The following is an 18,458-nucleotide window of genomic DNA, read 5'->3' as shown; positions in this document are numbered from 1 at the left end:
TTAGATTCAGGTTCACGTTAAAGAACGCCAGGTGGTTGAAATTTCCGGAGTCCTCCACTACGGCGTGCCTCATAATCAGGAAGTGCTTTTGGAACCAAAAACCCCATAATTTGTTTACGATAAGTGTAATTACACAGTAAAATTAGACAGGTATACCTGTAAGAGCTTTGAATAGATTTTTTATGGTGATAAGATACTGAGGCTGCAACACTATGTAGGCTATCTCTGGACAAAGACTAGATGGTTCCATCATTTGATAATTCAACGATTCCATGCCGTAAGGCCCACAAATCTTTGGGCGCGGCTGATTACAATAATTTATCCGGACCATCCATCGCCCGCAGATTAAGTGTAGCACGCCTATTATGTTTTCGAAAATGGATATAGCCGTTTAAAAAAAACTGGCCATGATGCAGGTTGCGCAAACTGACATTTCCAACGGCGGGAACTGAACAGCTCCAGGTGGTCTCCGGAACGCGAGCGTGTATGGCGAATCCCGCGCATCGTCCGGTGCAGGGCGCCACGAGAAGGCACAAAATACTATCCTCATTGTCCAAGCAGGGGGTGCGTGGTAAAGAAAAGCATTACTTATGTGGCGACTATAATAAGAAAGAAAATTACGCGTCATCTGCAGTTCTCGTTGGACTTTCCAATGTGCACCCCAAAGTGCCCACTGTCAAAAGTTGCGGGGAGGGGGGCAAATTACACACTTTGCCCCCACCCCGATTTCTGAAAGTGGAGGGGCAAGTGCCCCTATTGCCCTCCCGGTAGATAATCCTATGCATGTGCAGCACCAGACCTTTATATGACAAAAAGAGAATGCGGAGTTTCATGGAGAAGGAAGTAGCTTTAAGGCAACGACTGTGTTCGCTAACGCCAGCCCTCCTTTCCAAAAGGAGGGTAAAGCGAAGAATTTGGAGAATTCACCAGACAGTATCACGACTTCATAGTTCCCCCGCTTTTGAGAAAAGGACCGGAATCTATTGTGTCCACTCGACATCTCTAGTTACCTCGCAAGCTCGGCAAGTAAGCCGCACTTGCAAGGAAGCTGTTGAATGGGAACAGTACTTCATTCTAACGTTCTTAGGCTTGGAGTATTTTCTTGAGAAGGTACCTTTCTGATGCATGACGCTGCTATTTCAACAAATAATAATATTATGCAGTGCCCACACACTGTGGGATTCGATGTAAACGAAGCTTTCTGTTGCTGGTTGCTGTGGTTGATAATAATTAGCGGTGATGTGGACGGCGGTAGCTTAGTTTCTTCAACGTTGACTCTAAGACGAGAGTGGTAAGTTGATGTTAACGTTAACTAGCATTCACCACTGCCGTTTGTCTCTGTAGTACAGAACATTAAGGGAGAAGTGTTTCCTTCAGGCGTTGCTGTGCGCCATGTTTCGTAACCTTTGAGAGGGTTGAACGTTGTCATTGCCTCAGGTGGCACATACCATCGTGGCAGAAGTATGAAATTTGAATTGGATTATGGGACTGTACGTGCCAAACTCACAATGAGATAATGAGGCACGCCGTAGTGGCAGAATCCGGATTAATTTTGACGCCGTGGTGTTCTTTAACGTCTCCCAATATCTAATTTCCCGTGCGTTTCTACTTCGCCCCCGTCAGAATGCGACTGTCACGGTCGGGATCAAATCGGTGACATTGAGAAAAGCCATAGCCGCAAAGCTACCGCAGCCGGGACGGAAGTGTTGATTTGATGTACGACCACTTGCGTAGGGTCGCCTGGACCCTGCGGTGCGCTTTAATTAATGGGTCTACGGTTGTGAACGCCTTGCGTAAGTTGTGCACTTGACATATTTCGATGGTGCTTATTTTTCAGAAATAATCCAAAAAAGTACCACACCATACTTACAACTTAAGTTTAACCAGTTTCCCCACAACCGTTGTCCTGTTTGTAGTAGTAGCGTTTCCGTGCTTTTTCACGTCAACTCACCCCCCCTCCCTGCCCTATGTATGGGAACTGCCTCTCCTCTCCCCTCTAGAGTTCTCTGTACGTGATCTCTGCACTCGCCCATTAGTACAAAGGTAATGCAGCTTCTGCATTGGTTATGAGGGGGGTCATGGATAATTACAGCTGTCAATAGGCTAATGTGGCGATGCCCAGGGAGCTCAAGAGTGAATTCTGCACATTCGAAGCTGTAGGCTTCGACGAAATTCTCGCTTCACCTTCCCTTTCTGCTTCGCACCTGTCATGTGTGCACAAGCTCTGAACCACTAATCGACGCGGTGGGCCAGACAGTAGTAGAAACAGCTTCAGTGGGAAAGTGGAAGAAAGAGGGAAAGAAAGCATCGCTTTAAAAGGTCCCGGTGTGTCACGGAGAAGGCAGTAGTCTTGAAGCTACGATTGTGTTTGCAACTGCACGTTTGCTATCTAGTGGCTTCTGGTTGCGCTAACATAGACACCGAGATGGATGCCGATAAATTGTCTCAAGCAGTCGATAAAGCGATAGCCGACATGAAGAAGGGCAGGAAAGATTTGGCAATACATAGGCATCTCCTACTGAAGACTTTTTTGCCAGGATTTCCGCGTCTGAAAGAAAAGGCGAGGCAGCCACAACGGGACAGCGCCAAGAAACGGCTTGCACATATTACGGGATCGTCTGGAGACCGCCAACTGCAAAAGCGACGTGCAGAAGGAACGGAAGGTAGGCTCATTTCAAAGCACTTCAATATTAGGATAGCATCTAACGGGAGGCTACAGGCACATTTTTCCTATTGGCGTGATGTTCGTCGCCGTGCGCTCTAAGTGCGAGTGAATGTGTGCGGTGATGAGCCGATGATAATGGCTGAATGTCGCGCGCGCAAGGGAGGAAAACGTAGAGGAAGCGAGCTGTCTTCCGTCGAGGGAGGAGCGTTCTACTCCTGCAGCAGCGGTGTATAGCGGGGCCGTGCAAATCCTATCTTAAAGGCGCCCTGAACCACCCCTCGGGCTCGGTGAAAAAAAACATATTCCACGAATGGCGTACGCTGCTGTGAATGTCTCAGCGCAGTTTTGCAATCGTGCGCGGCGCGTGGAGGTCGCAAGCGGAGCGTCTAGTCACCTTTGTCTCAAACACTCTCATTTCAACACAAGCCTGCTCCTCGCTCTCCTCTGGACGCTGCACCCACTGTGGTTGCTCAGTGGCTATGTTGTTAGGCTGCTGAGCACGAGGTCGCGGGATTGAATCCCGGCCACGGCGGCCGCATTTAGATGGGGGCGAAATGCGAAAACATCCGTGTACTTAGATTTAGGCGCACGTTAAAGAACCCCAGGTGGTCGAAATTTCCGGAGTCCTCCACTACGGCGTGCCTCATAATCAGAAAGTGGTTTTGGCACGTAAAACCCCATAATTTTTTTTTTTGGACGCTGCATTTCATAATAAAGGTATTCCCATACGCGGCTGCTATTCGGGAATACCTGACTTGAAGGAAAAAGGGTGCTTGGATCAGTCCGCTTATTTCCACAGTCCCTATATATGTTTACTGGCGAAATTCAATAAACAGGCATAAGTAGACGAAAATGGGCTACCAAATTTCGGTATTAATTAGCCACTACCGGAGGAAGCCGAATATCTTCTGCTCAAGCTGGGTCGCGACAGCCAGTGCAGCCAATAAACTATTGTCACGTGGTGGTGACGTTGAAGAACACAGTGGCAATACTGTGAAAGACAAAACGAAACGAACATTTATTGGGCGAACCCGTGCCCACAAAAGCAGGCTACACTTATAGCCCAACGATAGCGGCGAACACGGTCGGCGATCATCGAAAATCTGATCAGCGGGTCAAGCGCGTCGGCTTTTATAACAGCAGTCGTCGAATGTTCCAGAATAATCGTTGGGACCCGCTTGCCTTCCACACAGTTCTAGACCATTCGCGTCAGGCGAATAAATCAGCTAACACAAGGTTCGGCGACAACAGACAGCGGATAGAAGCCTCGATAACTTTCCAGAAACTTCGGATACATTCACGCGCGTCCCGCACTGTGCGATAACATTTAAGCGGAGAAACCTGGTCGCCCGATAAAGATAAGTACACGTGTCACTATGATCATCCTGCTTATCGGCCATCGTAGTTGTCGGGTCTCGTCAATTTCTAGTAGTTTTGAGCGCTCAACTACCCACGATGTACGCGAAGCTTAAGGCCAGGGCGTTCTGGCGCTTCCCTGCGTGAGCTGATTCTTGGCCACACCTCGTAGACGCCTTGGCAGATTATTTGAAAGCGCTTCAAAAAATATCCAGGTAGCATAGACGCACTATGAGAATCGATGTAAGCGAAGCTTTCTGTGTTAGCTTTGATTGACAATAATTAGCGGTCATGTTGACGGGAAATGTTTAATTTCATCAACGTTTATTCCGACATGAGACTGCTAAGTTGTTCAATGGTACCTTACGCGCACCATTGCTGCTTCTCCGCACAATAGGCAGAACACACATGCGGAAGTGTATGCTTGAGGTGTTGTTGGTCGCCATAGTTCATAAAGTCCGAGAGGGTTGAGCATATTCATAGCTTCATATGGCATATAGCATCGCGGCAGAAGTATAGAAGTTGAATGGAATTATGGGGCTGTACGTGCCAAAACCACAATCAGACACAATGGTGTTCTCTTAGGGTGTTGCTAAATATATGTGCACGAGCGCTTCTTTATTTCGCCCCCGTCGAAATGCAGCTGCCACGGTCTGGGTCAAACCCGCGACCTCAAGCAATCCCATAACCGTAAAGCTACGGCGGTGGGCAAAGAACTGTTGATCCTTACAGAACTGTTGATCGGTCCTTACAGGTTAGAAATCGCATCAGTATCTACTTTTTATGACTTCTGTAAATATTGCTGTTGCCGCTGCCATATCTTGACTTGTTGTTCTTGTTTCTGTCACCCTATTCTCTTATTCCAAGCATGACACCTGATCCTGAAATGTTAAAAATGTTGAAAGAAATGAAGCAGGAAATTTGTGACATGCGCGCTTCTCTGGAACAAGAATTTAGAAAGGAAAACAGACGTAAAAGCTAGCATGGAACTAATTAATCAATGTTTCGAAGAAATGAAAGTTAGCATGACAGCCATCCAAAAGGAAAACGCAGATATTAAGGTTCAGAATGCTTGTCTTCTGTCTGACTGTGCACTCCTTAAAGGGCAGGTGCAAGCGAATGAACTAAGAATGGTACAACTAGAACAATACTCAAGGTACAAAAACCTAGAAATCAAAGGTATTCCAGTTTCGCAAGATGAAAATCTCCCGAGGATTTTGCAAAACATTGGCCATGCTGTCGGTGAACCAATTATACAGGACGATGTTGAAGTATGCCACAGGATTCCAACGAAAGGCTCATCGCAGCCGAACATTCTTGTACAGTTTTACAACAGATCGAAACGCGATGCAGTTTTAGAAAAGGCTAGAAAGAAAAGATTTTCAGCGGGTGATATTGGTTTCACACAGTCTGCCCCAGTATATATAAACGAGCATTTATGTTTCGAATTAAAGAAGCTGCTGGGCATGACCATCGCGAAAAAGAAAAAAAAATTGGCGTTTCGCATGGACAAGGGACGGCAAAGTTTTCGCAAGAAAAACTGAGTCTTCCCGAGCAGTGCGTATAGCTTGCATCTCGGATCTTGATAAGATCGACTAGTAAAAGGATGTTTTCTTTTGACGACGTCATGCCCACAAACACATCTTCTCATACTTTTCTCTCGCCTTGTGAAGTAGGTAACTTATATGCAAAGAACAAGAATTCATTATCTTTCATTCACATTAACGCACAATCAGCCAGAAATAAGGAAGACCAAATTGTCGCTCTTACTGCCTCTTTTGGTTTTACCCCAGATGTGCTCATGATAAGTGAAACCTGGTATAAAAATGAAATAGATGTGCTTAGGTTGCCCGGTTATAAATCATTCTTTGTAAATCGACCCTCTCGAAGAGGAGGAGGTGTTATGTTGATGGTAAAAAACGCGCTGCAGTGCCAACTGATTGAGTCGTTTTCCTTTGTTACTTTTGATTATGAAGTGATTTCAATTAAATGCAATGATAATGTATATTGTGTTGTATACAGACCTCCAGGTACAAACATATCAAGCTTTCTGTCCTTTATAGATGAGTACCTAAGCTGGATTAACGATAAAGGTTTCAAGCTCATTATGGCAGGTGATATAAACATTGACTTGTTGAAGACTTCTAAACCGCGTGATGAATTTTATAGGACACTTGAATCGAATGGTTTTGCAAATGTAGTAAACTCTCCCACTCATATTTCAGCTGACTCAAGTACGCTAATAGACGTCTTCATAACGAACATTGAAGATACAAATCTCTCATCCGGTGTTGTAGGCACTCACATCAGCGATCACCTCCCAATTTTTTTTGTTTTTTAAACACAACACATCTATTGGAACCACGAACGACATTCCTTTGAGTGTACGGGACATTAATGCACGTAGTTTAAACAATTTTCGCAATGAAATATTGCTCGTTGACTGGTCACCTTTACTGCTTATTACAGACCCCGAGACAGCTTACGAGTATTTTTATGAAAAGTTTAAATCTGCTTGCGAGAAATGTTTCAGGTACAAGGTATTGAAACCTGCGCGTAAATGTAGAAACCCATGGGTTACGAAACAGTGTTTAAAAGAAATACGCACAAAGAATATCTTATTTCATAAGTTTATTTCGACGCGGTCTGAAGAAACCTTGAGTGAATTTAAGGCTAAAAGGAATAAAGTAAACAGTCTTCTGCGTCGCGAGAAAAGGATGTACTTACAATATTTATTTAATGTTGACGTTATGAAAAAGACAGATATTGTTTGGAAGCGTATTAACACAATTTTCGGACGAAGCAGTTGTAATGAGACTATTAGAGAAATTACAATTAATGGCAATGCAATATCAGAAAAGGAACTAGCCGAATCTTTCAACAAGCATTTTACAAATTTAGCAAAGGGTTCTCACGATCCAAATTGTTCGCGATATCTAACTACAAGGACCAGCCAATCTGCATTTTTGACTCCTACGACAGATAGGGAATGAATGAATGAATGTTTGGTTTTTATTGGCGCAAGGGCCAGGTGTGGCCAAAGAGCGCCAAGCCAGTGTTGATGAATTCGCAATGTTGTTATGAGTTCAATGAGGTTGATGAGACGCGGCTGTAAAGGGGCCTTAAAAATAGTCGCTCTAGAGTGCGTAAAATCTATCTGTTATAAGACTATGTAATGATAATGACATGTTCTATGAGCAATAAAGTCTATCGTGAGAGAATGATGCATTATAAAAGATATGCGAGATAGTAAAATTACCTGAAGCACTACTGCCTCGCCAGAGCCCTTGAAACACAAGGGCCTGGAGGCATATGCTATACAGTATGACTATCACAGCGGCATCCTCTCAAGAGAGGAAGCGCTACGAATGTATAGGACTAATAACGTGTAGCACAACATCTCTGAGGAAACCTAGGACACTGTTTGTATTAAAAAGCGGTTCTGGACCGAGAAACATTACAGGATGAAGAGGAATGTGTTGGCGGTATGCTAAGGAAAAATGTCTCCTTCTCTCAGATTCGGCTTTCCGACACTCCAGGAGGACGTGGAGCACGGTCAGCCTGTCCCCGCATCTGCCAGAGGTTGGAGGGTCATTTCCGGTGAGTAAAAAGTTATGGGTGCCAAATGTGTGTCCTATTCTAAGACGACAGAATAGGACGTCTGTCCGGCGTGATTTTATTGCAGAAGGCCAGAACCCTAATTGTGGTTTTATTACGTGCAGCTTATTATTTGTTTCCCTGTCCCACAAGCGTTGCCAGTAGTTTCGCAGTTTCCTGCGCAAGAAGGGCCTTAGATCTGTGACAGGGATTGCAGCAGTAGGATGAACAGAATACGATGCAATTGATGTGGCCATCTGGTCCGCCAGAACGTTACCTTCGATGCCCCTATGACCCGGCACCCAGCATATGATGACATGCTGGCTACATATATACGCTTTACATAGGACGGAATATAGTTCATTGATTACTGGATTTTTGTGCTTACAAAATGCATCAATGCCTTCACAGCGCTTAGGGAGTCCGTATATACAACAGATTTTTTTAGTTTTGTTTTCCTTATATGCTTTACAGCCGACAGTAGTGCGTAGGCCTCAGCCGTAAAGATGCTTGTTTCCGGATGCAGTACATCGGATACCGAGAAGGATGGGCCGACGGCTGCATAGGACACGCCCTCGCGTGACTTCGATGCGTCTGTGTAGAACTCCGTGCAGGCGTGTTTGTATTGGAGTTCCCGGAAATGCATTTGTATTTCAATCTCTGGAGCGTGTTTTGTAACTTGCATGAAAGATATATCGCATTCTATGTGCTGCCACTCCCAAGGAGGTAGCAGCTTGGCTGGCTGCATTAGGCGGAGCTCGAGGAGTGGGACGTGCATTTCATCACTAAGCTCCCTCACACGCATCGAAAAAGGCCGTCTTACGGAAGGACGATTATGAAAGAGCGTAGCATATGTCATATCGTTAATGGTATTAAAACATGGATGTTCAGGGTTAGAGTGGACTTTCAGGAAATATGTTTGGCTAATGTATGTTCTCTGGAGATGGAGTGACCACTCATTTGATTCGACATACAAACTTTCAATGGGACTTGTCCTAAAAGCGCCAGTGGCCAGTCGAATTCCTAAATGGTGAACCGGATCTAGCATCTTTAGCGCGCTCGGGGCTGCAGAATGATAAATCACGGCACCGTAGTCCAATCGTGATCGAATGAGGCTTTTGTGAAGATTCATCAAACATTTTCTGTCGCTGCCCCATGTTGTATGGGATAAAATTTTCAGTAAGTTCATTGTTTTTAAGCATTTCACCTTGAGGTACTTTATGTGTGGAATAAATGTTAGTTTAGAGTCAAGTATGATACCTAAGAACTTGTGCTCTTTGTTCACAGGGATTTGCTGGCCATAGATTTCAATATTGGGATCTGCGACGAGGCCTCTCTTTCTTGTGAAAAGCACACAAGAACTTTTGTTCGGGTTCACTTTGAATCCGTTTTCCTCTGCCCATTTAGATACTTTGTTCAAGCCCTGTTGTACTTGCCTCTCACACACTGCAAGGTTGCAGGATTTGAAGCCTATTTGTATATCATCTACGTAAACAGAATAAAAAATGGCTGGCGGTAATGAAGCACGAAGGCTGTTCATTTTCACGATAAAGAGTGTGCAACTAAGCACACCTCCTTGAGGTACACCATTTTCTTGTATGAAAGGTCGCGACAGTACATTGCCGATTTTCACGTGGAAGGTACGTTTGGACAGATAGCTTTCTATTATATTTAGCATATTTCCACGGATGCCCATCCCCGACAAGTCTCGCAAGATCCCGTATCGCCACGTCGTGTCGTACGCCTTCTCCATGTCGAGGAATATCGATAAGAAGAACTGTTTATGTACAAATGCATCGCGGATATTTGCTTCAATGCGTACAAGATGATCAGTTGTGGACCGCCCTTCTCTAAAGCCACACTGATAGGGATCAAGCATATCATTCAGTTCAAGGAAATGTATTAGTCTACGATTAATCATCTTTTCGAATAGCTTACAAAGACAACTTGTTAGAGCTATCGGGCGATAACTTGCCGCCAAGGAAGGGTCTTTACCCAGCTTCAAGACGGGAATTACAATAGCTTCCTTCCATGAGGATGGGAGGTATCCGGCAGCCCAGATAGAGTTGAAAAGTGCCAGAAGTGTCATTTGTGTGTCTTCATGCAAATTTTTAATCATGTCATAGATGATTCTGTCAGCTCCCGGTGCAGAGCTTCTACATGTGTTCAATGCAGCTTTAAGCTCGGCAATATTAAAAGGACGGTTATAAGGTTCATCCGGACGGCATTTACGATCAAGTGTCTTAAGTTCAGCTAATTGTTTATATTTGAGGAATGATTTTGTGTAATGTGTGGAGCTTGATACTTGTTCGAAGTGTTCACCCAGAGCGTTCGCCTGGTCCTCTAAGGTAGTCCCTTCGTCGTCCACTAAGGGCAGAGGGTGGATTTGTTGCCCCTTTATCTTTCGTACGCCATTCCATACTTTGGACTCTTGAGTGTAGGAAGTGATGCCCGAGAGAAATCGCTCCCAGCTAGCCCTCCTTGCCTGTCTCCGTGTGCGCCTTCCTTCTGACTTTGCGAGCTTAAATTCTATGAGGTTTTCTGCTGTCGGGGAGCGGCGCAGCAAACCCCACGCTTTGTTTTGTTTCTTTCGTGCCAGTCTACACTGTTCATTCCACCAGGGTACCCGTCTTTTATAAGAGAAACCTTGTGTTTGGGGAATGAACTTTTCAGCTGCGTCGATTATAAAACAAGTAAAATATGCTACTGCATTGTCTAAGTTAAAATCAGTGATAAAATCTCGTGATAAGCAAGTTGCTTCCTTAAAATCATTCCACTCGGCGGAGGCTAGTTTCCATCGGGGTGTATGTAGGGGGCATTCATATTGAGGCGTTGACTTTAACATTACAGGGAAGTGGTCACTTCCATAGGGATTTTTGATTACGTGCCATTGCAAGTCCGGGGAAATTGAAGCCGAGCCAATAGACAGGTCTATAGATGAATATGAATTATTATGAATATTATAATAAGTTGGCTCCTTCTTGTTGAAGAGGCATGCACCGGAGTTCACTAGAAAATTTTCAATTAAACGACCTCTCGCGTCACATCGCGTGTCCCCCCACATGGTGTGGTGTGCATTAAAATCGCCTGCGAGTATGTATGGGTGCGGAAGCTGGTCAATGAGTTTATAAAAATCACTTTTTTCCAGATGAAAGTTAGGCGGTATGTATATGCAACATACAGTGATCAATTTATTAAAAAGAATTGCCCGAATTGACACTGCCTCAAGGGGCGTCTGAAGGGCGACCTGGTGACAAGCTACGGACTTGTCTACAACTATTGCTACACCGCCAGACGAGGTATTCGCCTCGTTGCGGTCTTTACGGTAGATGGCGTACTGACAAAGAAAGTTTGTTTGTGGGCATTTAAGATGTGTCTCCTGAACACACAGCACCTTTGGGTTATGTTTGTGTAAGAGTTCTTTAATGTCATCGAGGTTGTGGATAAGACCTCTAATGTTCCAGTGTATTATTTGTGTAGCCATATTGCTCGTGTTTTTATGCTGTGTGTCAAGAGGAGTCAGGTTAGAGAAATGACTTACGGAGCCTTTTCAGGCCCCGTGATTATGGTACGGGTTTTGTCCTTCTTGGAGCGGTCGCGAGAATCGCGCTGCTCCCGAGGCGCTAGATGCGCCTTCTGGCTCGGGGTTGTGTCCATCGACTCCTGGGAGCCGCTGGACTTCCGCTCACTAGAGCGGGGTGTTTTCAGGGTAGGCCTTGCCTCGAAAAGCAGGGCCTTGGAGGCCACCAACCCAGAGGTCGATGGGCCCTCCTTCGGGGACGGCGCAGCAGCGCTGGCTGCTGACGCCAGGGGGGCTGGTGGCACGGCCGCAACCACGCTCGTTGTGGTCTGGGCCGGAGCCGGAGTCTGCTGCGACGCTGCCCCCTTGCGCGCCGCACCAGCATACCCTGAGGTATGGAAAAAGGAAACACGTTTCCGCGCTTCTTGAAAAGAGATGTTTTCTTTTATTTTCATTGTTATTATGTCTTTTTCTTTTTTCCATGTGGGACAGGTTCGAGAGTATGCTGCGTGTCCACCGTCACAGTTGGGACAGTGGGGTGTGCCATTACAGTTGTTGGATTCGTGTTCGTGGTCGCCACACTTTGCACAGGTTAGTCGGCCACGGCAGCTTTGCGAACCATGGCCATACCTCTGACACTTGAAGCATCTACGGGGGTTTGGGATGTAAGGCCTGACTCGAAGTTTGGTATATCCTGTTTCTAAGGTTTCTGGCAAAACGCTGGACGCAAAGGTGAGGATGAGATGTTTAGTTGGGATATCTTGGTTGTCTCGCTTGATCTTTATTCTTTGCACCTGAATCACATTGTGTTCTTTCCAGCCCTCCAGGAGCTCTTCCTCGCTTAGGCTCAATAGATCTTCATCAGATATGACTCCTTTAGATGTGTTCAGTGATCGGTGGGGGGTAACAGTGATTTTCACATCACGGAACGCTAAGAGACTGGAGAGTTTTCCATGCTGTACAGTGTCGCGGACCTCAAGAAGAAGGTCGCCACTGCTCAGTTTCGTCACTTTGTAGCCAGCACCTAGTGTTTCGGTAAGGCATTTAGCTACGATGAAAGGTGAGATAGTTCTGACTGTCTTTTCAGGATCTTGACTGTGTATTACATGGTAGCGGGGGAAAGTTTCTTTGCGCTGGCTGAATAGTTGGAAAGTTTCTTCGGTGCGCCCTCTTTTTGAAAGAGGACGATCGGAAAGGGGGGGGAATGACGTGTTAGCCATGCAGAATTCATTTATTTCGGCAGCTACGCCAGCCGCCCACCACCGAGCCCAACAAGGGGACGCCACGAGTCCGGGAGGAAACGCAGACGCCAGCTGTACGTAGCCACTATAACCTAATATAACATACCCAAGGTTGGATACATACACCAGGTTAACCCTTGCCGCCTAGAAATTCGGAAGTGAGAAGAAGTGATAAGAAGACAGGAAAGAAGAGATAGCGAGAGGGAAAGCAAAAGATTGAATAGAGGGACAGGAAAAGGCGACTGCCGATTTCCTCCAGGTGGGTCAGTCTGGAGGTGCCGTCTATGTGAAGCCGAGGCCGAAGAGGTGTGTTGCCTCCGCCGGGGGGCCTTAAAGGTCCAAACACCCAGCATCGGCTCAACCCCCAGGATCCCCCTTTCCCCAGACACGGCTAAGCCGCGCACGGCTACACGCGGGAGGGTCCAACCCTCGTGTGCTCGGGTACGTGGTGTCGCAACACACCAAACGCCTGCTGACGCAGACGCCCCTGCGGGGTGTTCCTTCGAAGTATAATATATCTGAAACGTAGAGTTCTGGCAGGACATCGGGAAACCTAGGCAATGGCAGCACCGTGATACTTTCGAACAACTGCGAACAATTTTTTAATGCTGTGTTTCATTACCACGCATTTACCATAGCACGTAAACTTGACGTATTTTTCTCATGCTCTAAAAATTTGACCCTAGTTGTGATTGAGCCAGCGTAACGGTCTAAATTTTACACCGCTCATAAAGCAGACTAATAACGCTGTGCTACACTTGCAAGCGCATTGCATAGAAAAGTGCGCATTTAACACACCCACTTGCAAACTTGACTACACCTTCGCCTCCCATACGCCTTATTTTCCCGAGGTGTTGATATGATGCCTTGTTTAGCTGACCAAGGACAACGGAGAAAGAAACGATGAATCTCGTATGATGCAGGAAAAATGCAGGAAGAAAACAAGGGCTTAGTAGTTATCTGCAACACTTGCATCAAAGGAGGAAAGTTGAACAATGCATTGCACTTAAAATGTTCTTTATTTTCGCGAAATTTCAACTGTTGTGTTGTTGTTTCAGGCGTCTGTGAATCATTTACATTAGTGGCAGTAAGACACCCTCGAACGCTTCAATGAGAAACATTCCACAAAGGCTGTAATGAAGCTACACAGAATACACATACATCGCTCGTCACTAAGAAGATTGCTTCGTACTTCGAATAAATATAAACACCGCACTCACCATATCTCACCAAGGATACCGGGAGAAAACGACTAAATGCCGTGTACAACTCATAAAAATTTTGAAAAAGCTACTATTCAGTAACTGTTTTCAGTGCTCATATGTCACCTACAGAACACAAATTTTTTTTCTACACGTCATCATGAAGCGGTCCACACAAATGTGAAAAATCTGGCGCGGTTGCTGCTGTCGTGAAACAAGTAATAATGTAGCTCTTATTTAGAAACAACCTGAAAATGTAATTGTGAAAGTTAGAACTTGCCTTTCCAAAAAATGTAAGACCGCGTTCTGTTGGTATTTGAAAGGCTGTGCAAGTCCGATCAAGTGTACTATCATGAGTATATTTACGATAAGGGTACCCGCCGTTGTTGCTCATTGGCTATGGTGCTGAGCTGCTGAGCACGAGGTAACGGGATCGAATCCCGGCCCCGGCGGCCGTATTTCGATGGAGGCAAAATGCGAAAACAACAGTGTATTTAGATTCAGGTGCACGTTAAAGAACGCCAGGTGGTTGAAATTTCCGGAGTCCTCCACTACGGCGTGCCTCATAATCAGGAAGTGCTTTTGGAACCAAAAACCCCATAATTTGTTTACGATAAGTGTAATTACACAGTAAAATTAGACAGGTATACCTGTAAGAGCTTTGAATAGATTTTTTATGGTGATAAGATACTGAGGCTGCAACACTATGTAGGCTATCTCTGGACAAAGACTAGATGGTTCCATCATTTGATAATTCAACGATTCCATGCCGTAAGGCCCACAAATCTTTGGGCGCGGCTGATTACAATAATTTATCCGGACCATCCATCGCCCGCAGATTAAGTGTAGCACGCCTATTATGTTTTCGAAAATGGATATAGCCGTCTAAAAAAAACTGGCCATGATGCAGGTTGCGCAAACTGACATTTCCAACGGCGGGAACTGAACAGCTCCAGGTGATCTCCGGAACGCGAGCGTGTATGGCGAATCCCGCGCATCGTCCGGTGCAGGGCGCCACGAGAAGGCACAAAATACTATCCTCATTGTCCAAGCAGGGGGTGCGTGGTAAAGAAAAGCATTACTTATGTGGCGACTATAATAAGAAAGAAAATTACGCGTCATCTGCAGTTCTCGTTGGACTTTCCAATGTGCACCCCAAAGTGCCCACTGTCAAAAGTTGCGGGGAGGGGGGCAAATTACATAATTTGCCCCCACCCCGATTTCTGAAAGTGGAGGGGCAAGTGCCCCTATTGCCCTCCCGGTGGATAATCCTATGCATGTGCAGCACCAGACCTTTATATGACAAAAAGAGAATGCGGAGTTTCATGGAGAAGGAAGTAGCTTTAAGGCAACGACTGTGTTCGCTAACGCCAGCCCTCCTTTCCAAAAGGAGGGTAAAGCGAAGAATTTGGAGAATTCACCAGACAGTATCACGACTTCATAGTTCCCCCGCTTTTGAGAAAAGGACCGGAATCTATTGTGTCCACTCGACATCTCTAGTTACCTCGCAAGCTCGGCAAGTAAGCCGCACTTGCAAGGAAGCTGTTGAATGGGAACAGTACTTCATTCTAACGTTCTTAGGCTTGGAGTATTTTCTTGAGAAGGTACCTTTCTGATGCATGACGCTGCTATTTCAACAAATAATAATATTATGCAGTGCCCACGCACTGTGGGATTCGATGTAAACGAAGCTTTCTGTTGCTGGTTGCTGTGGTTGATAATAATTAGCGGTGATGTGGACGGCGGTAGCTTAGTTTCTTCAACGTTGACTCTAAGACGAGAGTGGTAAGTTGATGTTAACGTTAACTAGCATTCACCACTGCCGTTTGTCTCTGTAGTACAGAACATTAAGGGAGAAGTGTTTCCTTCAGGCGTTGCTGTGCGCCATGTTTCGTAACCTTTGAGAGGGTTGAACGTTGTCATTGCCTCACGTGGCACATACCATCGTGGCAGAAGTATGAAATTTGAATTGGATTATGGGACTGTACGTGCCAAACTCACAATGAGATAATGAGGCACGCCGTAGTGGCAGAATCCGGATTAATTTTGACGCCGTGGTGTTCTTTAACGTCTCCCAATATCTAATTTCACGTGCGTTTCTACTTCGCCCCCGTCAGAATGCGACTGTCACGGTCGGGATCAAATCGGTGACATTGAGAAAAGCCATAGCCGCAAAGCTACCGCAGCCGGGACGGAAGTGTTGATTTGATGTACGACCACTTGCGTAGGGTCGCCTGGACCCTGCGGTGCGCTTTAATTAATGGGTCTACGGTTGTGAACGCCTTGCGTAAGTTGTGCACTTGACATATTTCGATGGTGCTTATTTTTCAGAAATAATCCAAAAAAGTACCACACCATACTTACAACTTAAGTTTAACCAGTTTCCCCACAACCGTTGTCCTGTTTGTAGTAGTAGCGTTTCCGTGCTTTTTCACGTCAACTCACCCCCCCCTCCCTGCCCTATGTATGGGAACTGCCTCTCCTCTCCCCTCTAGAGTTCTCTGTACGTGATCTCTGCACTCGCCCATTAGTACAAAGGTAATGCAGCTTCTGCATTGGTTATGAGGGGGGTCATGGATAATTACAGCTGTCAATAGGCTAATGTGGCGATGCCCAGGGAGCTCAAGAGTGAATTCTGCACATTCGAAGCTGTAGGCTTCGACGAAATTCTCGCTTCACCTTCCCTTTCTGCTTCGCACCTGTCATGTGTGCACAAGCTCTGAACCACTAATCGACGCGGTGGGCCAGACAGTAGTAGAAACAGCTTCAGTGGGAAAGTGGAAGAAAGAGGGAAAGAAAGCATCGCTTTAAAAGGTCCCGGTGTGTCACGGAGAAGGCAGTAGTCTTGAAGCTACGATTGTGTTTGCAACTGCACGTTTGCTATCTAGTGGCTTCTGGTTGCGCTAACATAGACACCGAGATGGATGCCGATAAATTGTCTCAAGCAGTCGATAAGGCGATAGCCGACATGAAGAAGGGCAGGAAAGATTTGGCAATACATAGGCACCTCCTACTGAAGACTTTTTTGCCAGGATTTCCGCGTCTGAAAGAAAAGGCGAGGCAGCCACAACGGGACAGCGCCAAGAAACGGCTTGCACATATTACGGGATCGTCTGGAGACCGCCAACTGCAAAAGCGACGTGCAGAAGGAACGGAAGGTAGGCTCATTTCAAAGCACTTCAATATTAGGATAGCATCTAACGGGAGGCTACAGGCACATTTTTCCTATTGGCGTGATGTTCGTCGCCGTGCGCTCTAAGTGCGAGTGAATGTGTGCGGTGATGAGCCGATGATAATGGCTGAATGTCGCGCGCGCAAGGGAGGAAAACGTAGAGGAAGCGAGCTGTCTTCCGTCGAGGGAGGAGCGTTCTACTCCTGCAGCAGCGGTGTATAGCGGGGCCGTGCAAATCCTATCTTAAAGGCGCCCTGAACCACCCCTCGGGCTCGGTGAAAAAAAACATATTCCACGAATGGCGTACGCTGCTGTGAATGTCTCAGCGCAGTTTTGCAATCGTGCGGGGCGCGTGGAGGTCGCAAGCGGAGCGTCTAGTCACCTTTGTCTCAAACACTCTCATTTCAACACAAGCCTGCTCCTCGCTCTCCTCTGGACGCTGCACCCACTGTGGTTGCTCAGTGGCTATGTTGTTAGGCTGCTGAGCACGAGGTCGCGGGATTGAATCCCGGCCACGGCGGCCGCATTTAGATGGGGGCGAAATGCGAAAACATCCGTGTACTTAGATTTAGGCGCACGTTAAAGAACCCCAGGTGGTCGAAATTTCCGGAGTCCTCCACTACGGCGTGCCTCATAATCAGAAAGTGGTTTTGGCACGTAAAACCCCATAATTTTTTTTTTGGACGCTGCATTTCATAATAAAGGTATTCCCATACGCGGCTGCTATTCGGGAATACCTGACTTGAAGGAAAAAGGGTGCTTGGATCAGTCCGCTTATTTCCACAGTCCCTATATATGTTTACTGGCGAAATTCAATAAACAGGCATAAGTAGACGAAAATGGGCTACCAAATTTCGGTATTAATTAGCCACTACCGGAGGAAGCCGAATATCTTCTGCTCAAGCTGGGTCGCGACAGCCAGTGCAGCCAATAAACTATTGTCACGTGGTGGTGACGTTGAAGAACACAGTAGCAATACTGTGAAAGACAAAACGAAACGAACATTTATTGGGCGAACCCGTGCCCACAAAAGCAGGCTACACTTATAGCACAACGATAGCGGCGAACACGGTCGGCGATCATCGAAAATCTGATCAGCGGGTCAAGCGCGTCGGCTTTTATAACAGCAGTCGTCGAATGTTCCAGAATAATCGTTGGGACCCGCTTGCCTTCCACACAGTTCTAGACCATTCGCGTCAGGCGAATAAATCAGCTAACACAAGGTTCGGCGACAACAGACAGCGGATAGAAGCCTCGATAACTTTCCAGAAACTTCGGATACATTCACGCGCGTCCCGCACTGTGCGATAACATTTAAGCGGAGAAACGTGGTCGCCCGATAAAGATAAGTACACGTGTCACTATGATCATCCTGCTTATCGGCCATCGTAGTTGTCGGGTCTCGTCAATTTCTAGTAGTTTTGAGCGCTCAACTACCCACGATGTACGCGAAGCTTAAGGCCAGGGCGTTCTCGCGCTTCCCTGCGTGAGCTGATTCTTGGCCACACCTCGTAGACGCCTTGGCAGATTATTTGAAAGCGCTTCAAAAAATATCCATGTAGCATAGACGCACTATGAGAATCGATGTAAGCGAAGCTTTCTGTGTTAGCTTTGATTGACAATAATTAGCGGTCATGTTGACGGGAAATGTTTAATTTCATCAACGTTTATTCCGACATGAGACTGCTAAGTTGTTCAATGGTAC

The sequence above is a fragment of the Dermacentor andersoni genome, chromosome 8 (assembly GCF_023375885.2).
Source record: "Dermacentor andersoni chromosome 8, qqDerAnde1_hic_scaffold, whole genome shotgun sequence".
Taxonomy (NCBI): Eukaryota; Metazoa; Arthropoda; class Arachnida; order Ixodida; family Ixodidae; genus Dermacentor; species Dermacentor andersoni.
This window is presented reverse-complemented; position numbering follows the sequence as displayed.